This window comes from Alosa alosa, chromosome 24 (assembly GCF_017589495.1).
Source record: "Alosa alosa isolate M-15738 ecotype Scorff River chromosome 24, AALO_Geno_1.1, whole genome shotgun sequence".
Lineage (NCBI taxonomy): Eukaryota > Metazoa > Chordata > Actinopteri > Clupeiformes > Clupeidae > Alosa > Alosa alosa.
In genome coordinates this window covers 23,432,785-23,454,764 of record NC_063212.1, presented here as the reverse complement: position 1 = coordinate 23,454,764, position 21,980 = coordinate 23,432,785, and the positions used below count along the sequence as shown (strand labels likewise).

General features: G+C 45.7%; 1 protein-coding gene and 5 non-coding genes across 6 annotated transcripts in view; 3 read left to right on the top strand and 3 right to left on the bottom strand.

The window, feature by feature from the left end:
- LOC125289319 (macrophage mannose receptor 1-like) overlaps window positions 1-21,980 on the bottom strand; it is a 578,909-nt gene that overhangs the window by 127,611 nt on the left and 429,318 nt on the right. The window lies entirely within an intron of this gene.
- Window positions 8,335-8,412, top strand: trnas-aga. Its single transcript has one exon. It is a non-coding gene; the product is annotated as a tRNA-Ser (tRNA).
- On the bottom strand, window positions 8,677-8,756 carry trnam-cau. Its single transcript has one exon. It is a non-coding gene; the product is annotated as a tRNA-Met (tRNA).
- Window positions 8,863-8,935, top strand: trnaf-gaa. The gene has a single exon. It is a non-coding gene; the product is annotated as a tRNA-Phe (tRNA).
- trnar-ucu lies at window positions 9,119-9,210 on the bottom strand. Its single transcript is given in 2 exon segments — window positions 9,119-9,154; window positions 9,174-9,210. It is a non-coding gene; the product is annotated as a tRNA-Arg (tRNA).
- trnak-cuu lies at window positions 21,141-21,215 on the top strand. Its single transcript has one exon. It is a non-coding gene; the product is annotated as a tRNA-Lys (tRNA).

The window sequence follows — 21,980 nt, the reverse complement described above, 5'->3', positions numbered from 1 at the left end:
TCAGGTCGCAGTCTCTCTGGAGGCGTGGGTTCAATCCCACTTCTGACAAGTCCTTTTGTTTTTTTCGCGGGATAAAGGGCGAGACACTTTCGAGTCACTGTGCTCCAGCACTGTCGCCAGAGGTCTTTCCCATCCTCCACTGAATGGACTGCTCTAACAAGTCCTAACAAGTCCTAACAAAGTCCTAACAATTCCTAACAAAGTCCTAACAATTCCTAACAAGTCCTAACCGTTACTTACAACTCCTAACAACTCCTAACAGAATCCTAACAAGTCCTAACAACAGCGGGGCAAAAGAGCCAATCGTATGCTTCGAAACAGTTGCAGTTCCAAGGGGGCAAAAGAGCCAATCATATGCGTCGAAACAGTTTACCGCTCCAGGGGGGCGGGCGCCATCTCTCGAGCGCACAGTGTTCTGATAGGTGACTGACGGAGACGATACAGTTCATCCTCAGGTAACTTTATTTACCAGCGGCGAATATCTCTCGACACTAAAAGTAAGTAGAACTTACTAAAATTATGTAAATCACCAAAGTGAAATCGTAAAAGTATGTGGTGTGTTTGTAAATAGTAACTTTTGTTAAAAATGCGTCAGCCAAATGTAATGTAATAGTTCTGCTGTGACAAAATGTTGGATGTTTTTCGTGTTTGGACGGTCACAAAACCTTAAGGGATAACACGTATCGCTATGTTAATTAGTTTCTTTACTGAACGTTTTTACGTGTCTGTCCTGTGTCCATCAAACTAAACTAGAGCAGAGATGCTCAATTTTGTGTTTATTAAGTGTAAATTAAGTGTTTATGCCGCTGCTAAGTTTGATAAGACGGTGACAAAACCTCAAAGGTTTATCGATATGTTAATTATTTCTTTACTGAATGCTTTTAACTGTCTTTTGCGTGTCTGTCTTGTGTCCATGAAACTATACTAAAACAGAGATGCTCAGTTTTGTGTAAACTTGTTTCAAGACGCGGTAACGGTTACGTGAAATGTCGCTGCTAATTTTGGTCTAAATTTAGCCCATGTGACGTCATCAGTTACCACCGCACTCTTTGAAGAACCGCGCTAAACAAGATTCTAAATGCTTTGATATCGATATTACTACTGTATGATATACCTTCTGTATGTAGCATCCCTGATGATAGTTCCTCAAACTTGACTTATAAGGGAAATGGAGGGAGTTCATTGATTCATAATTTTATCAGTAGCTGTGATGTTGTAGCTTAATTTCCTATCTGTGTATCTGTCTGTGCATGTAGGCCTACATGTTGCCTAACAGCCTAATGACTGCCTCTTGTCCTATAGAGATGCCAAAGGAAGGAAAGCCAGATTCATTCTGGGCTGGCGTCATGATCCTGTTTGCCCAGGGGAAATATAAATTTTCCACTGGCCAGAGACCTGGAAGCAGACGTTGGAAGGCAGCGATAGAGAGGATAAAGAGTTGTCCCTTGACCCCTCTATTTGGTCTAACTGTCAGAAAAACAGACATTTTTGGGAAAAAGATCCCCTGCAAATGTGGCTACCATGATGTAAGTAATGTCATTGAATCCTTAAACATATGATGTGAGATAAAGATGCTGACAAATGCTTCCTATACAGCTGTTCCCCATGGCTGGTGCTTCGTTGCATGTGCTTGATTCTCCAAATTACTTGTTTTGATGCAGAGTTTTGTGTGATTTAGAGGATAAGAGGATATAGAGAGTAAATACAAAATATTGTTTTCCCCCAGTCAGGACAGCAGACAGGGACCGCAGCAGGTCCACATCAAACAGGGACCGCAGCAGGTCCACAGCAGACACGGACTGCAGCAGGTCCACAGCAAACAGGGACCGCAGCAGGTCCACAGCAGACACGGACTGCAGCAGGTCCACAGCAAACAGGGACCGCAGCAGGTCCACAGCAGACAGGGACCGCAACAGGTCCACAGCAAACAGGGACCGCAGCAGGTCCACAGCAGACAGGGACCGCAGCAGGTCCACAGCAGACAGGGACTGGCGGAACTTTTATGACATGCTCCCTTTGTGCTCAGGAAGTGCTCTCTGACCAGTTTACTCAGCACCTGTCAGACTTCCATGTCCAGGAGCAGTGTGAGCACTGCGGCACAAAGGCCAAGGGAGCTGTCGGGTTATCAGAGCACCTTGAGAAGTGTAATGTCTTAAATTCTCCAACAGACCTCCCAAACATTTCTCCTCCAACCCCTTCAGCCCGTCCTTCCACTACCCTAGCCCAAGAGACACTGACACCATTCGTCTCTCCCCGAGATGCTCCAGCTCCAGTCTGCCTCACAGCCCAGGAGACGACACCAACCATCCGTCTCCAAGTTGCTCCTGCCCCTTCCACACTATTTGAGATGGCACCAGCGACTCAGAGTGGCACACCACTTCTTTCTTCTCCTGCTCCTGCTCTTCCACCAGCAGCACCAGGGCTCCCAGTCCCTCTGCACTTTCCAGAGGTAAGTCGGGCCAGGTTTTTGCCAAAGCCGTTCCTCCGGGTCATCAAGCCAGGTGATCGGGAGTGGATTGCCCACATCCTCTATGACGCGAGTGGGCAGCTGAGACAGGATGTCAGGCAGAATTGGCACCACCCCCCAAGCCCAATCAGATCTGTGGCACCTCCAAACCCACATTATTACTTTCGGCAGAGGATGTTCCTGTGGGCACCAATGCGCATGTGGGGCATCCCTCTGAAATGCACTCAATGCAACCGAAAGATGCACCACTCTGGCATTTACACCAAGGTCAGAGAGGTCATTGATGTGGACAGCAAATATTATTTAATAGGGGGAGATTACCCAAGGTGCAGCCAGTGCAAATTACCTGTCTGTCCTTGGAGTAGTGATATTTTAAAGCAACTGGACCCCTCTAACCGCAACAAATTCCCTGCTGTGTTGACTACACATTTGGCACTGGACAGAAAATGTGTGACACTTTTGCGTCCTAGAACAGCAGGGAATAGCTCCAGTTACCTGCAGCAGGCCTTTCAAGAGGCACACAGTGAGGAGTGGGCTAGGAGATCAATTGACTATTTCACAGATTGTGAAATTCACAAAAGATCCTGCCTGAAGCAGTCCCAGGCTGTTTATCCCCCGCCACCACCTTTCTCTCCCTTGCCCCTGGCCCAGTGGTTCGAGACAGTGCATGCCAACGATGTAGTTGGTCACCTTGATGAACTCAAAGGTGTCATCACGTCAACGTTTGGCAGAATTCTAAAGCTCGATTCCACTAAGAAGGTAAATGTAAACCTATTTAAGCTTGAGCTAATTTGTTTTTTTATTGTTGGATAAGAAAACATGTGCTAATGATGTATATACTTTTGTTATAACATAGGTGACCAAAAAACTGGCTGGGGGGATTGAGGACACGGCAACATGGATGTCCAATGTGGGGAACGAGTATGGTCAGATCCTCAACTCTGTCCTCACAACCGGCGAGGGGGCTGGGCTGGATGACCTGTGCCAAGGGATCGTCCAACGGTACAGGGATGCTGGTGAGCCACAGCCAGACGCCATCTATGTGGATAGAGACTGTTGCAGTGACAGAGGTAGGTTACCTGTAGTTTGTGTTGATGTTTTTTTGCCAAATTAAGGCAGTTGGTGACACTCTGACTTCAAACCAAAAAAATGTATATTCATGATCTTGTGAATTTACACAGGAGTGAGCCCAGTTCTCCATTGGTTTCGGCCATGGACGTCCACTGTGCGGTTGGATGTGTTCCACTTTATGAGGCGATTCACCAACGGTCTCACCACGGAACACCATCCATTGTACGGTACGTTCTGCTCCAAATTGTCCACTTGCATTTTTGAGTGGGATGACCAGGACGTCCGTCATCTGAAAGAGGCAAAGCGGTCAGAGCTGAGGCAAAAACATCAGGGCCACGAGCCAACAGATGCCCAGGTGTTGGCGAGCATCAGCTCTAAAGAGCTAGCCAAGCACTGCCGCAGGAAAACCCGGGGAGTGGAGGAGACCCGTGCCCTCATCAAAAGTCTTCTTGACTCAATGTGGCACCTTGTGGACGGCACTGGGCTGCACCTCATCAACCACGAGCGCATGTCTCGAGTGTGGGAGGTACAGCAAAAGCACCTTGCCTGCATCCAGGATCCACCAGGAGTGCAGCTTTACACTAACATAGGGTCAGGGCTGGAGAAAGGAGAGAAGACACTGGATGTGCTTAGATGCGGCAGAGGGTCCTCCTCTCTGGAAAGCTTCCATAAGCACCAGTGTGCTTTCATTCCAGGCATGTTAAAACCTCACACACATTTGGTATATTTCCCTATTGAATGTTGACATAATATTGTTGTAATTTTCTGTAATCAGTGATCCTGTTTTTTGTTTCATCAGGGTGGAGATGCAATGCATTGCACACTCAGATGTACATGCTTGAGGGGGTGTCAAGGTGGAATTTGAACCGTTCAGCACAAGCACTTTGTATGACTGAGACATCCAGGACAAAGATTTATAACATCCGTTTGATGTCCAATGTCAATGCGCTCAGCAGCAAAGTCTTGGGAAAACCTCTTCTCCCAGAGTTTATCCCCCCTGGGAAACCTACCGGTAAGAAAAGTCTGCTGTTGATGATGATCAAACCTATATTGTGACATGGTAGGCAAGTAAACAATCAATCAATCAATCATTTTTCCCTTGGTGAATACTTATTGCAGGAGAGCGTATTGCGGTAGAGTACCTTCTGGCACAGTCCAACAGAGGAAATCTTCTGAGCCAGCAGTTTGGTATTGGTGACATCCTGCCTGAGATCTTGGATGAAGACCTCGAGGACGAATGTCCTGATGTGACCGTACCACAGGCTCATGACCTCACATTGCAGGTAATATTATGTCAACAGTATATCAGACATCAAAAAAATATCGGAAAACTAATAAACATTTCATTTTTAATGTACAACAGACACAACAAACCATTAAAAGATTATTTATTCTTTATTATGTATTATTATTATTATTATTTATTCTTTATTATTTATTCTTTATTCTATGTATTCTTTTATTAATCACCTCAGCAATATGTAAGCGGTGGCCCCAGGCCCGGGCCAGATCCCAGGTCCCCATTGGAGGAGAGTGATGCCTCTGCTGGGCCCGTCTACTCCCCATTGGAGGAGAGTGATGCCTCTGCTGGGCCCATCTACTCCCCATTGGGGGAGAGTGATGCCTCTGCTGGGCCCGTCTACTCCCCATTGGGGGAGAGTGATGCCTCTGCTGGGCCCGTCTACTCCCCATTGGGGGAGAGTGATGCCTCTGCTGGGCCCGTCTACTCCCCATTGGGGGAGAGTGATGCCTCTGCGAGCGATGCCTCTACCAGGCCTGTCCTCACCCCATTGGGGGAGAGTGATGCCTCTGCGAGCGATGCCTCTACCAGGCCTGTCCTCACCCCATTTGAGGAGAGTGGGCTTGTCACTCCAGCTCCGGTAAAGTGGATAATGTTTCACCATTGGAAATGTGGGCTTCTTTACATTTGCTCTTGTACCAGATGTTTGAAATCGGTTTTATTGTTTCAATTATTGTAACAGGACACTAGGTGTGATGCCAGAGGGATTCCTGGATGGGAGGCAGTTGATGCCTTGGCAGGTTACCTGGTTGGGCTTAACCGGACAATAACAGCACTCTCCAATGCTGAAGTGGCAGAGATTTTGAGGTTATACTCACATCTACATATCTTCGACCAGACCCCCACCAGATACACCCTCAAGAGCAAAAAAACAGCTTTGCCAGGACCTTGGAGGGCTTCAAGAAAGCGCAGTGGCTCTGCTCCAGGCCAGCAGGCAGCTGAGAGGTATCTACATCTCATATAGCTGTATTCTTTAGCATTTGTATCAGTATATTTATGTCAATATGTGAACATGCATATATGATGAGCATTATGTGATCTGGTCATCTATTTGTAGATTGTTCATGGTCCATGGTCAGGCTGCGCACAGACCAGACCACAACAGAATTTCAGAGTGCGTTGCTCTCAAGCTGTACAAAGAGTACAAGGAAGCCAGAAACAGGCCAAAGGACAATAAAGGGAGGACATTTGCCATACCCCAGTCCATTGTCATGGCGTACTCCCACATCAAGCAGCTAGTTGAGGACTGCAAAGAGATCACAGACAGGAGTGACCTGGTACTTGTAAACATAAACAACACCACAGTGTGCTCCTGGTGAGTTCATATTTAATATCTTCATAAATTGATTGAATTGGATACTTGAGCAAAATGTTTAACAATTAACACACTGAAAAATGTACTTTACTTATTAAATTGTGTGTTTTGTTTTCTGTCTTTGCAGGCTGCATGATCGCCAAAAGAGAACTGAACGGGATTCTTTACTGCAGGGCGTGCAGCTTCCACAGCAGATTGCCGTGGCTAAAAGATCCCTCCTGGAGGCTCGTGACCTACCATCACAGCCAGTTCAGCATGGACACAATCTTTTGGAGTTCCAGGAGCCTGAGAACCGTGAGGGTGATGCAATAATCCGCCAGCGCCATTCCAGAACACCTGTACCACTGTCCGCCAGTGCCATTCCACACACAGGTGGGGGAGACGCAGCTATTTCCAAGCACGATGCTGCTTCCTCACAAAATAGCTGTATGGAGGGCTGGTCCTCTACCTTCCAGCCATCCCCAACACACTACCAGAGCTGGACTTCTTTTCTTCAGGCACCCCTGGAACAAGCCCAGGAGTGCTCGTCTGCCTATCAGCTGCCCCCAGCTCACACTCAAGGCTGGTCTTCTTACCAGGCACCCCTGGCACACTCTCATGTTTGGTCCTCCACCCACCCACCACTCTCAGGATCCACCCAGGGCTGGTCTGCCACCCACCCACAACCCTCAGCATCCACCCACGGACCACCACCCTCAGCATCCACCCAGGGCTGGTCCTTCAACCAGGGCTGGTCTGCAACCCACCCACAACCCTCAGCATCCTCCCAGGGCTGGCCTGCAACCCACCCACAACCCTCAGCATCCTCCCAGGGCTGGCCTGCCACCCAACCACCACCCTCAGCATCCTCCCAGGGCTGGCCTGCAACCCACCCACAACCCTCAGCATCCTCCCAGGGCTGGCCTGCCACCCAACCACCACCCTCAGCATCCTCCCAGGGCTGGCCTGCAACCCAACCACCACCCTCAGCATCCTCCCAGGGCTGGCCTGCAACCCAACCACCACCCTCAGCATCCTCCCAGGGCTGGCCTGCCACCCAACCACCACTCTCAGCATCCTCCCAGGGCTGGCCTGCCATCCACCCACAACCCTCAGCATCCTCCCAGGGCTGGTCATCCACCCCCTCCTGTCCTGACCAACCTAGGTTCCCTCACCAAGCACTAGATCCCTTTAATCGCCAGCGTGAATGGCGATTACACAAGGCAGCCCTTGAGAACCAGGAGCGAGTGAGGAAAGGTGAGCCCCCAAAGAAGAGAAAGGCAAAAGAGAGCTACCACTATGAGTGTAAGATGTGTGGTCAGCCTAAATCAAAGCGAACTGGACACTCACAGGTTCGTGGCAAATGGTACTGCCCTGCATCTGGACAGACCCTTGAGGAGTGGAGAAGCTCTTTGTAAATACCCCAAATACATTATTTTTTATTCATATTTTTGCCAATAATATTTTGTATTTATTTTAAGAAAATATGTTCACATTCACTGTTCAAACAATTTGCAAAGAAAAAAAGTATATTTGCTGTTGCAAATAGAAAAAAATAATTAGTTGCTGTTGCAACTATTTTTAAAAAACAAAAAACATAGGATAGTTGCTGATGCAACTATTTGCAAAAAAAAAAGAAAAGAAAAAACAACAAAAAAAACACAACTCTTGTGGTGTAACAGTAACACGTCCATCCTTTGGGTGGGAGACTCCAGGTGCAAATCCTGGCAAGAGTGTGCAACTTGTTGGCCCAATCAGTATTTAATTAAAAAAACATTTTATCTGCATTTTCTCCTTCTTTACTCATTATTTCTAGATGTACTGTATAGCGGTACAAAATATGACTGCCGCTCAGCCCTGTACATCCTGTACAACGAAAATAAATTGCACTTGTTATTATTATCATAACAAAGCATTATTATTCATACCAATCTTATTTGTATCTGTTATTCAAAAATAAATTGCACTTGTTATTATTATCATAACAAAGCATTATTATTATTATTATATGCATTGTATCTGTAAGCGTTATTTTACAGATTCATAGCAATTTTTAATAGTTTGTATTAATGGAGACATGTTCCAATCGGGGATCGAACCGGCGACTTTCTCATTTTTCCTCTCTTTTTTTTCTTCTCTTCCCCCCTTTCCCCCCCTTTTTTCCTTTTTCTTTCCCCCTTCTAGCAGTCCCTTTTGCCCCTCGCTTGGCCGAGTGGTTAAGGCGATGGACTAGAAATCCATTGGGGTCTCCCCGCGCAGGTTCGAATCCTGCCGACTACGCACTCTATTGCACCTGGAGACAGAAGAACTGCATGTGACCGCTGCAACGCGAATGGCCTTGGTGCTTCTCTGCAGGCGATCTCGGGAAAACGGAAGCTCGGGCAGGGATCCTTGGCTTGGTATCACACTGGGCCCAGGTCACCCTTTAGTAGTGGTGCTAGCAGGCTCTTTTCTTGGCAAAAAATCCTGAATAGTGCTCTTGTGTCCACGTGGCAGGTGCACACGCCAGCCAGGGGCAGTGTTTAATTTTGCATGCTCTAAAAAAGCACCGTGCCCGTGTGAGGATCGAACTCCACGACCTTCAGATTATGAGACTGACGCGCTACCTACTGCGCTAACGAGGCTTCGGCTACAGAGGTTAATACGGAGAGCTCATCTCCGTGTCTGACGCAGAGCCAGAGGGCTCGCTTGTGTGAGGTCGACTCTCTCGAACAAGAGGGAAGCCCCGCAGCCGAAATAGCTCAGTTGGGAGAGCGTTAGACTGAAGATCTAAAGGTCCCTGGTTCGATCCCGGGTTTCGGCAGCTCTATTTTCAGTCAAACCAGAACAAGCACCTGGTAGATTTACTGGAGTCTGTCTTGGGGCGTCTTGGCTTTACCACATTTTGCACGCCTCACAAGAGCCAAAAAAACACCTTTTTGGCCAGCACCGGGGCGGAAAAGCGCATCTTGGCACGACGCTGCCCATCAGCGTCCTGCAAAACACACGATTCTGGTGGGACTCGAACCCACAACCTTTGAATGGCCTCTTCCTTTGCCGACTAGAAGTCCAATGCGCTATCCATTGCGCCACAGAACCATGCGGAGCTGCGGTTTCGCACTCCAAAATCAACTCAGACCTGTGCTTCCCATGTTTCTCTCAGACTTCCACTCATTCTTCATTGATGAATAACTTTGGACAGGTAGGAGATAGAAAGCTCATTCTAGCACCAACGGACTCCTCTGACTGAGAGCATGCTGCTGGGCCGCAGAGAGCGAACGCATTTTGCAGAGGGGCCGGGATATTCCAGGTCTTGTCTGCGCCTTCTCAAAACGCTCTCCACAAGGAGTCAGGATGGCCAAGCAGCGATTAGCTTGGGCAAGCATGAGCTTGTACGCGTCTGTGGCCTCGCCGTCAGCCGCCCATCACGTGCAAGAAGCCCGGCTATTACAAAAATCTAGTCTCCTTGCCTTTGTTGACAACCAATCACTATCCTTCATTCCCAAAACTTTCCATCTACCTGGCCGAGCATCGCCAGAGGTTACTCAGCGGTCCAGCGGTTTTGGAAAAAAAAAAAAGTTTGGACTCTACAGGTGCCAGAGTACTGGATTTCACGTTGGATTTAACAGTTACATACATACAAAGAAATCGATATCGAGGTAAAGCCGACAATGTTGTTATATTTAGTTAAGTGGCTGGTTAGCTAACGAAATGTTACAGATAGTCTTATTATGACCGCCCGGCAGCTAGCGGCAGTCATATAGGTTTAGTTTTTTTTTTTTTTTTTTTTTTTTTTTTTTTTTTTTCGCGTGTCCAAATTTCCGTCAATGATTCCCGGGACACTGAAAGACCGGGGTAGACAAAACTTGGTGGGCATGTAACCCCATATGGATAGCATGGAACCATCGTTTTCGTTTTGATCTGTAGCCCCGGCTGGACTGCACCCCGAAAGGAGGGTGGGGCGACCACAGTTTTCTGTGAATATCTCGAGAACCGTAAGGTTTAGGAGGACCACCTTTTTTTGTATGTTGATCTCAAGGGCCATGTCAACCCATTCCATAACCACTAATTTCATGTATAAGCGCCACCTAGTTAAACACAAAAAGTAAAAATGAGGTGTTGTAATTGTAGGTATCTGTGACCTAACATAGTCAAAACTGCACAAAATTGGAAGTGTAGGATCATTTTGACACCTTCTGAATGCACGCCAAGTTTCGTGGAATTTGTTCATGGGGGGCCACACAATAAATTAATTTATTTACTATACACCAACTGGCCTGTAGGTGGCGGAGACAGTTTTCTGTGAATATCTCGAGAACCGTAGGGCCTAGGGGTCCACCTTTTTGTATGTTGGTCTTAAGGGGCATGTCAGCCCATCCCATTACCACTTATTTCATGTATAGCGCCACCTAGTTAAAAATTAAAAGCAAAAATTAAGTGTTTTCATCTCAATATCTCTGGCTGACAAGGTCAAAACTGCACGAAATTAAAAGTGTAGGATCATTATGACACCCTCTGAATACATGCCAAGTTTTGTGTACTTTCGTTCATGGGGGCCTTACAATAAAATAATTTATGTGTACATTTTAGTGGCGTACACCAACAAGGATTCGGGACACTGAAAGACCGGGGTACACAAAAACGGTGGGCATGTACCCCACATGGATAGCATGGAACCGTCATTTTTAGTTTTCATCCTGCAGCCCCCAGCTGGACTGGACCCCCGAAGGAGGGTGGGGCGAAACAGTTCTCTGTGTGAATCTTTTTATGGTATGTTGGTCTCAAGGGCCCACATCAACCTGGCTCATAATCACTCATTTGTGATTTGCCCCGGTAAAAAATGAAAATCAGTAGGATTAAAAGAAAAAATAAATATTCATCATCATCATCATGGCTGCATTTTCAGTATTGGTGGTTTATCGTTTGTCCACTAGATGGCGATCGTTGCAGTGAGGCGTAATTTTGTTGGAAGTTAAAAGTGGGTTGGAAAAAACAATGGGCGCTTCATACAAGGACTGTAATTTACCGCAGCCGAACATCTAATAAGGATAGGGCGATGTTCACATGAAGTGTAATTCCCATTTCTTCTTGAAGCGAAATAAATCTGAGGATGTTTATCGGACATGCTTGGTTTTACTGCAGGCAATGCGTTAATCTTGTAATATCAATAAGGACCTAGGTAATGTTACGTTAAGCGTTGGTTGAGTGATGGAGGCATTTGATTTATTGCATTTGTAGAAAACTATAAATCTTGGTTATACCAAGCAAATGTATAGCAGCACTGTTTGTATCTTTCGACTGTCATTTATTGCACGTGCTACAAAATCATTCTGTGCAATGGAAGATTTACCAACGTTACACGGTCTGATACAGTTTTGCCTATACATGCGTGAGACTGAGGCGCCTGTTTATTTTGTTTTAAAGTGCGTGCAGGGTGTGAGAGGGGAATCGATGTGCTTTGATTACAGCTTGGTAGTTGTAGTCTGTGAAATTAAAAGCACGTGTGTGTGAAGTATCAAACAATGACACCTTCATTTCATTATGGCTGCTTTAGCAAAACACCTTAAGCTACTGTGTAGTGGGTCCCATTTAGAAGTGGCTACTTCATTCGCTTTCCTTGACTCATGGAGCTGCGTGAATGTTATTACAACTTTATACGATATGACAGTTTAAGTCCGCTTGATACTGTAAAGTAAGCCATTGGTTTCAAAGGAGATTTTATTTGTGTCGCCAGCATAGCCTATTGACAATTTATGTTGTCATTAGGCCTACCTTATAATCCTACCTGTAGCTTAGGAAGCTAACAACTTTCTATTAGGATCTAGTTTGTTAGTTACCCGTTTTGTCATAACTCCCTGATGCATTTTTGCATTTAGAATAGCCAGAGCGTGAAGGCTATATCTCAATCGGAAAAATTAAACAATATCGGTGCCTATGGACTAGGCTGGGTGAACCCAGCCTGATCTGCCCCCGCTATTTATTTTTGATTTCTTAAAAGATTGAGCTTGGTCTGATGAAAGCCAGACTAGCCATGGACCTCAGTTAAACAATGCAAGGGAACATGAATCAGCCTATTTTGCACTAACAATAACGGACAAAAAGCTCTTCAACTTTGGCCCGTTAAAATGTCATATGAACAGTCTAGCGGCGCATTTCATCAAGGCCCATTTGGACATGTCAGTTATTTGCACCACTGGTTAGATGTAAAACAGCATTTCGTTTCAGACTAGGCTACTGTTACTTAATTTGTGCATTAACAATAACGTTTCAGACTACTGTTACTTAATTTGTGCATTGACAATAAAGTATTACATGAACTAAAGATGACTAAAATCTTATGTAGAAGAAGAAACATTCACAAAAAATCCATCCATCCAAAATGACCTTTGTTTTGATAGCTGTTGAAAACGGCATGGAACTGACAGAGATGGTTTTGTTTATAAATACATAAAAATAAATAAATAAATAACATTATGCTGATACCTTTTTGCTTTTCCCAAATACAATGTAGCCTACAGGTGTAAGTGACCTTTCATCAATCCAGTTGCAATGGATGAACTGTGATGAACTGCCCTACTTGTGATTGTTTAGAGATTTTAAAAGGTTTTATAACAATTCTACATCTTCTTTGGCTATTCTACAATCTATTCACCTTTTCAGCACCAGTAGGGTACTTTCTGTGCAGCCGCACACACACACTCAGGCATGCCAAATAAGCATACACAAAAAGTTTCAAGAGTGGGGATGGAGTAAAATATGGAGACAAATTGAAGTGTGATTTATTTTCGCGGAACGGATGTACAGGACTGAGCGGCGGTCATATTTTGTACCGCTATGCGGTACATCTAGTTTATGTAGAGGTCAAGGGGCAGTTTCATTATTTTTAATGGACTTTACATGTTTACATTAATGTAATTACTATCGTGCATAGGCTTAGTTACTGTCATAATGTATGTTATTACATTATTATGCTTACATTAAGTTGGCTAAAAATAGCTAGCCTATAGGTTAGGCTACGTCTTGCCGCTATATGGCTGCATTATGCATAACGTTAATTAGCCTATAACGTTAGTTAGTTTTGGGCGCCAGTTTTTACTGAGGTAAATGAGGTAAACGAATTCTGTCTGTTCATTTTAGCTGTAATGTAATTCAATACAATACATAGGCTAACCATAAAGCTGCACCTTTATTATCATGACGTAATATAGGGCTTGTGTTGTTTTTGTGGGTTAATCGATAATAAACATAATGTAGACTAATTGTAAGACTATGTAATAATCGTAATGGGCAATGTTATATTTAGTTAAGTGGCTGGTTTGCTAACGTAACGTTACACGTCTTATTTATGTAGCACTAGAGGTCAAGGGCCAGTTTCATTATTTGTAATGGATAGGCTTAGCTGTCATAATGTATGTTATTACGTTATTATGCTTACATTAAGTTGGCTAAAAATAGCTAGCCTATAGGTTAGGCTACATCTTGCCGCTATATGGCTGCATTATGCATAACGTTAATTAGCCTATAACGTTTTGGGCGCCAGTTTTTACTGAGGTAAATGAGGTAAACGAATTCTGTCTGTTCATTTTAGCTGTAATGTAATTCAATACAATACATAGGCTAACCATAAAGCTGCACTTTTATTATCATGACGTAATATAGGGTTTGTGTTGTTTTTGTGGGTTAATCGATAATAAACATAATGTAGACTAATTGTAAGCCTTTGTAATCGAAATGGTGTGTAATAATCTGATTATTATACCCACACACCACATCATCCCTTTCTCCTAAATATCCAACTATAATCTTGTCCAAAAACACTCAGATGAAATATGTGCTATGTGAAATAAATGTATGAAACTGATTAACTACTCAGTTCTACTGAATAGTCATAAACTTTGTATTTTGCCACACGCTATCTTCTATTGAAAGATGGCTTCCAAATCCAAACACAAGAAGCACAGGGTTATGAGTGACGATGAATGGGTGGCCCCGCCTGCGCAGATTTGCTACACAGGGGGTCTGGCCTTCTGAGGCGGGGAACAGACCGGCACCACGCCAGAGGAAATGGCATGAACTGTACCAGAAGGTAAACTTGGACATGTACATAAACACAGGAAATCTATGTCATCATTACAGGGAACAGATAGTTATGATTCATTGTCATATGTTACAGATTGAGAAGTGTCCACTACAACAAAGGGGCCAGATGTCTCTGTTTGGGGGGACACAGACATGTAGCTGTGGTTTCCACACGAAAAAGGTATAAGGTGTTTCATAAGAGTGTGATGTGTTGATGGTGTATTGTGTATTTTTCTTTATTTAATTTCCTTTTCTGTTAAACTGTAGCCTTCCAGTGTGGCCCCTGTGTCATCCACACCATCCATGTCACCACCTGTAACACCTGGGCAGTCAGAAACGGCATCCGGGAAGGCACCTTTAAAGCCTACTTTGACTTTGACATCGGTAAATGCATGTCTTTATGCAGATATTTATGTTATGATATGTTATATCATTTTAAAACGCTTCACTTAATGTTACTAATTTCTTATTGTCAGTTTACAAAGCCACGGTATGGTGGGTCCCATGGTGCAGCTTTAAAGCCAAACCTAGGTGTGGCAAGGACGCATGCAACCAAGGTATAGTCAAGAAAATGAAACTTCATTCCATAAAGATATGCTGAGTTTATCTAATCATCGTTACTGCAATTCCTGATAATGATAGATTATTTCATTCAATACTGTAAACTGTGCTCTCTTATTCTTGCAGCCTATTAGCACTGCTGCATTGTCCAGCCCTGCATCTAGGACACCATCACCTGCCCGCAGTCCCAGGCCGGATATTCAGACCGTCTCTCCCCTGTCTCTTCCTCCCTCTCCTGCGTCTGCATCGCCTGCTCGCAGTCCCAGGCTGTATATTCAGACTGTCTCCCCCCTGTCTCTTCCTCCTTCTTCTGTGTCTGAAGTCACCTCTGCTTCCTGTGCTCCAGGAGCTGTTTCTAGAGTTGTGAGTACCTCTTTAATTGAAACGTTTTCTTCACACTAATATTGTTGGATCACATAAATATGCTACATTTTGAACAAACATTCCTCACAAGTGGCTTGTAATCATATCTATGTTTGTCTTTTTTAATACATTAGGAAGTGTCAGTCGCTGCTTCTTCTGGGACGTCCTCTGCTCCCGTCACCCCTGTTATCAGCTCCGCCTGTGTTCCCTCTGCTGCTCCATCTTCAGCTGAATCCTCTGTCCAACCTGCTGAGAATACAGTGACCGCTCCAGGTTCAGAGTCTGGTTGGCTTCCTGCAAAGTTGATGAAAACCATACCACCACAAGATCAGAAGTGGATTTCAGCAGCTTTGTGGAAGCAACATCGGCTTCGTACCGACCTGAAGCTGTGGTATGATCCACCAGAGCCAGCTCTGATTTATCACCAAGGCCCCGCTCCAGAGCGCTTCTTCACACACAGGCTTCTACTGTGGATGCCATACCACCTCTGGAAGGTCAGGCTGTCCTGTCTTGTGTGTGGGGGGCAGCTCACAGGCTATGGGGCACACAAGAGAGCCCGGCAGGTACTAGATGTAGATCGCTACTACCTGATGATTACAGAGACTCTCTGGTGCAGTGGATGCAAAACGGCCTTGATTTCCACCAGCAAGGCCATCTTGGACCAGCTGGACTTAGCCCACAAACTTGAATTTAGGCTGATCCTAACTCGAAAGTGAGTATACTGAGATTTAGCTTGTGTAATAAATGTTTGTCATTTAAAACACAATTGAGATGAGCTGGTTTTAATGTTTGTGTCTTTATGTCTCTCTTTCCCTTTGTTTTATTCAGATATGCCTGTGACATGTGGGTCATTAGGTTCCTCAGGGAGAGGGCCCTGGGCAACAGCCCTTCTCGCTTAGTGAGGCAGCTGCGGGAGAACCACAGCGAGGAGTGGCTGAAGCGTCTTTGCCGGTACCTTGGTGCCTGCTCAGACTTCACCTCCCAGCCAAGCCTGCTCCCTGTAAGATTTCAGGAGCCACCTGAGCCGGAAACCATCCCCTCCCACAGATGGATGCTGGCTGTTTATGGGCGGAACATCTTGTGCAGGCTGGACCATATCAAAGCCAGCATAACCTCCACATATGGCTGCATCCTAAAAATGGACTCTACCAAAAAAGTAACTAATTTTATATTTCAATCAAAATAATTGGAAATACACCATTAGTAGTAGTACAGACCTGAAATATGGAAGTAATGTTCCATTTATATAAATAATTTTGCAAAGAACAAAGAAGCTGTCAGGGTTGGCGAAAGGAACAGCGCGTGACCAACCAACGGATCACCAAGGAGGAATTGGCACCACCACCAAAGAGGCAAGCAAAAAGCAAAAAAACTCACTGAAGAAGAAGAAAAGGCCAGTGAACCCTTCTTCTTTTTCAGTGAGCTTTTTTTGGCAGTTTGCAAACAGAGTGCATTACCACCACCATCTGCTGGACTGAGGTGTAATGGCAAGTGTACCCCTCAGCCTCGTAATGGCCTCCGGGTGAATAAGGGGAATAGCACAATGAAAAGAAAAATAGAAACAAACAAAATACCATTAATACAATCTAAAGAGTAAATAGATTAAAAAAGATAAAAAAGTTAAAAAAGATAGATTAAATTCCATAAACATGTTTTTTTTTTTTTTTTTCAGTCTTTCAACTCCATGACCAGGGTGCCCTCTGGTCCATTTGCCACGACCACCGACGCCGCCTCTGGTCCATCTGCTACGACCACCTACGCCGCCTCTGGTCCATCCTCCATGACCACCTACGCCTCCTCTGGTCCAGCTGCCACGACCACCTACGCCGCCTCTGGTCCATCCTCCATGACCACCTACGCCGCCTCTGGTCCATCCTCCATGACCACCTACGCCGCCTCTGGTCCATCTGCCACGACCACCTACGCCGCCTCTGGTCCAGCTGCCACGACCACCTACCCACGCCTCTGGTCCATCCCTCCACGCCGCCTGGTCCACCACCTCTGGTCCATCTGCCCACGCACCACCCTACGCCTCTGGTCCATCCCTCCATGACCACCTACGCCGCCTCTGGTCCATCCTCCACGACCACCTACGCCGCCTCTGGTCCAGCTGCCACGACCACCTACGCCGCCTCTGGTCCAGCTGCCACGACCACCTACGCCGCCTCTGGTCCATCCTCCACGACCACCTACGCCGCCTCTGGTCCATCTGCCACGACCACCTACGCCGCCTCTGGTCCATCTGCCACGACCACCTACGCCGCCTCTGGTCCATCTGCCACGACCACCTACGCCTCCGTCCTTCCTCTCCCGACCACCCTCACAGTCTCTGTCACTCCAGCCACTGCTCCCCCAGCAGTGCAACCAGTGCCAGAGGAACCGCTGGTAAGACTCTTTGTGACATTGTGGTAGTTGTGTTGTTCTTCTGCCTGTGATATTGTATCTTTTTTTTAACATTGGTTCACTCTTATATTTTACCAGGCTGTGGATGAGTGCAGTGTACCAGGGATAGACAGAGTGGACAGCCTGGCAGGCTACTTGGTGGGGCTTAGGGTGGAAACCGGGCAAACTCTGAGCCACCAGCAGGCCAGTACCATCATTGCCCTATGGCAAAACCTGCTTCCGTATGACCAGCAGAGAGTGGCGTACGCTGCCCGACACCAGGTGCGTCTTACCACAGGACGGTTAAGGTGCTCAAAGACCAAGCCTGAATTCACACCTGGTGTGGACAGCATGACCCGTTGCGTCCTTGGGTCAACAGGATCACCTGCCCAGTGGCCAGACTGTTGCCGCCTGGTAGAGTCCATTTTTGTTAAACTGTGTGATATTCACAGGAGCCCCAAAAAATTGGGAAATCATGCAGTAACAAGATGGACTCTAATTCTGAGGGACTACAGCAAGATCCGGCAACTTGTCCTGGGCAATGGGACTGTGATGCAGAGTACCACCCTGCAATTGTTTGAGGTGAATCAAACAACATTAATTCAGTGGCACAACAAGCGGCTGAAGAGGCAAGAATGTGCCATCCTGCTTCAGGGTGTGAACTTGCCAGCTCCCATTCCTATTGCGGCTAGGCCTCTCCCCCCTGGACAGATTCGTCCCACTGCAGCACCCCCACAGCCTGGTCCCCAACACCGCTACCACCTGCCTGAAAGCACAGTGGGAAAGGCAGTGGACAAACGAAAGTCTGCAGTTCCGGCCCGCACCCCCCTCCTCCAAAAGTTTTCCGGCCAAGGCAGTTGTTCCCTGCTGATTCTGCCCCTTTACCTGTTGTACCCAACCCCGGTCCTGCATTTGCCCCCATTGTACAAACACCTGTTTCTGCTCCTTCACCTGTCATCCCCAACCCCAGTCCTGCCTTTGCCCCGTTTGTGTTTTTGTGTCCAGCTCCTGTTCCTGCCGTCCGGCATATTGTTCCAGCTGGCCCCATTCCCTCCCCTGCTCGGAGGCCCTCCGTCCGCACTGTGGACAAAAATAAGTGCAGTCTGTGCCACCAGCCCCGCAACAAAGATACTGGCCACAGCCAGTATTATGGCCACATCTACTGTCCCCAGACTGCTGTTCTGCCACTTGACCAGTGGATGGAGGAAATGAAGAAGAAGAGGGCAGACAAAAAAAAATAATTTGTTCATTTCGAAATGCTACATTGTTCATTATGTAAGCGCTTTTTTGTTTGTAAATAGTCCACAACTTGTGTGTGTGTGTGTGTGTGTGCCACAGTGTGTGCGTGTGTATGCATGAGAGTATACTCATGAGGGTGTGTTTATGTGAGAGAAAAGGAGAAGGTGTTTGTTAATAAATCAAAAGGTTGAACTTTATCTCTACAGTATCCTTTGGCTTTTTTCTATCAAATCTGGAAAACTTTTCAAACTCACACAGATATTAAAATTACAAGAAAAAGGACATAATGATATTGCACACAGATCCTCAGGGTGTGAGAAGTGATTGTCAGAAACATGTATTTGATATAAAGGTTTATTATTATTATAAGCAGTATTAGTAGTAGTATCATATTCTTGTTTTTTATTCTTATTGCAATAAAGCATTAAAATGACAAGAAAAGGACATAATGATATTGCACACAGATCCTCAAGGTGTGAGAAGTGATTGTCAGAAACATATATTTGATATAAAGGTTTATTATTATTATAAGCAGTATTAGTATTAGTATCATATTCTTATTTTTGTATTATTCTTATTGCAATAAAGCATTATAATTACAAGAAAAGGACATAATGATATTGCACACAGATCCTCAGGGTGTGAGAAGTGATTGTCAGAAACATTTATTTGATATAAAGGTTTATTATGAGCAGTAGTAGTAGTAGTATAATATTCTTATTTTTGGGGGCCAAGCAGCGAAGCTGCGAAGGCACCCATTGTGTTTCTATGTTTTCTTATTATTATTACGCTTCCGTCATTGAAGTCAATGGCAGCCCATAGAACCGTCTGGTGAAAAGTTGTGAAATTTGGCACACTGATTAGGGACAGTCCCATGATTAATGTCACCAAGTTTCATGATGGCACCTCAAGCACTCTAGCGCCACCAACAGGCCAAAGTTGGACATACGTTCACATACGTAACTTTTGACCCGTATGGCCGATTGTCAAAAATGAGGTATCGTTGGAATCCTTGGACCAAGCCGAGTTCAACGCACTCTATGACGTTAATTTCCGCCATGATGGTTTTTCCGCCATTTTGGATTTCATCAAAAACACTAAAAAGTTTTCACAGGTCACAAATTTTGTCCAATCGACACCAAACCTGACACACATGATCTTCAGACCAAGCCTCACAAAAGATACTCCTTTTCGTCTTCGGAACTAAAACCGTTCGCCCGTAACAGCCAATCAAAATTTGCGGCGAAGCCACCAAACAGGAAGTGAGCTCATATCTCAGCAACCCATTTATCTATCATAACCAAACTTTGTACATGGACTCAGGACCCAATCAGGGGGACGCTCAAGAAATCTGGTGACCTTTGACCTCTAGGGGGTGCTGTAATTTAGAAACATGCCTTTTGGCCTGTAGCTGCTGTTGTGCTTAGAATTAAAACGCACTAGTGGTGTCTGGTAATACTGTTGGAGGTCCTTAGGCCGACCCAAGACAACTTGTGATGTCATCGTTATTGATTCGGCCGCCATATTGGATTTAGTCAAAAACACATACAAGTTTTCGCAGATCACACATTTCAGCGGATCCTCACCAAAATTGGCAGAGACCATCTTCAGACCATGCCTTATCAGTGCATTGCTTTCTGGAACAATTGAAAGTAGCATTCGGCTGTAACAGCCAATCGAAACTTGTGGCGAAGCCGCCAAACAGGAAGTGAGCTCATATCTCAGCGACCCTTGTATGTATCAAAGCCCTTAGAACCGTGCATGGACTCAGGACCCAATCAGGGGACGCTCAAAGAAATCTGGTGACCTTTGACCTCTAGGGGCTCATATCTCAACAACCCTGCCATAATTTAGAAACATGCCTTTTTGGCCTGTAGCTGCTGTTGTGTTTTATCGATCTTTTATTTTTGGATGTGAAACTGATTACAACATGTTCCATCCAGTTCATTCTAATGTGTGCGTGCAGGGCAGGGCGGGATGGGGTGGGACGGGCAGGGGTGAATTGGTGGGGGGGATGGCTGGCGGAGGCGGTGGCAATACTCAGCCCTGTTTCAGCTCTAAAGAATCAGTTATGTTTGATGTGACACTTGTTGAAAGTGTTGATCGCGAGTGTCTGCTGAGTTTTATCTTGTCGCCGTGGCTACTCCAGCCTATTCTGCTTGGCCCCCTCATTGCTGCTTGCAGCTATATTTATTATTCTTATTCTTACCAATTGTATTTTTCTGAGTTTTTAAGCTATATTTGATAGATTCATAGCACTTTTCAAGAGTTTGCATTAATTCATGCATGTTCCAATCGGGAATCGAACCGGCGATTTTCTCATTTTTCCTCTCTTTTTTTCTTTTCTTCTTCCCCTTCCTTCCCCTTCTTTCCTCCTTCTTCCCCCCCCTCTCCAGACTATTTTTCCCCAGCTTTAGCTCAGTCGGTAGAGCATGAGACTCTTAATTTCAGGGTCGTGGGTTCGAGCCCCACGTTGGGCGTCTGCTTTTTTGCCCTCGCCATGACCAGTAGAGCTTCCCAGCACAGAAAAGAGACCAACAAAAAGCACTGTGCAAGGCTTCTGCCCTTGGAATGCCCAGAGCATGCTTAAAAGGAAGGCCTTGGCCTGCCCACGGCACTGGAGAATGCGGGCATCGATCCCGCTATTGTAACGATCCTGTGTTCCCTGTCCCTCCTTTGTTTACCTCCTGTGCCATGTGCTCCTGTGTTTACTTCCTGTCCCTGTGTTTTAGTTCCTGTCAGCCATGTGCTCCTTTGTTTGTTCCCCATGTGCCTTGTGTTTACCTACCTGTCACCAGTCTTTGTCTCCGCCCCATCTCCTTATTTGGTCTGTGCTTCCTGTCTTGTTAGTTTTCCCTCCGTTTCTGTTTCCACACCTGTTCCCCGTTATTGTCTTCTTGGTCTCGTCCAGTCCTCTGTCTTTCTGTTAATTAATCTGTTAGTTTAATATTGGTTTCCACCTGTCTCTTGTTTTACCTTGATCATTGTCCACCTGTTCCCTGTTCCCCACTGTGTATGTAAACCCTCTGTCTCCTCTCCGTCCTTGTCGGTTATTAGTCTATGTGGTTTGTGTTTAGAATAAAGATTCTTGTATTTCAAAGATTCCCTTGCCTTGCCATACTTTGCCCGTGCAGCCGTGACAGCTACCTCTCGCATGCTAAGCGAGCGCTCTACCATTTGAGCTAATTCCCCCTGTCAATAAGGGCACTGCCAGTCTGGCGCTACAAATACTCCACCCCAACGAG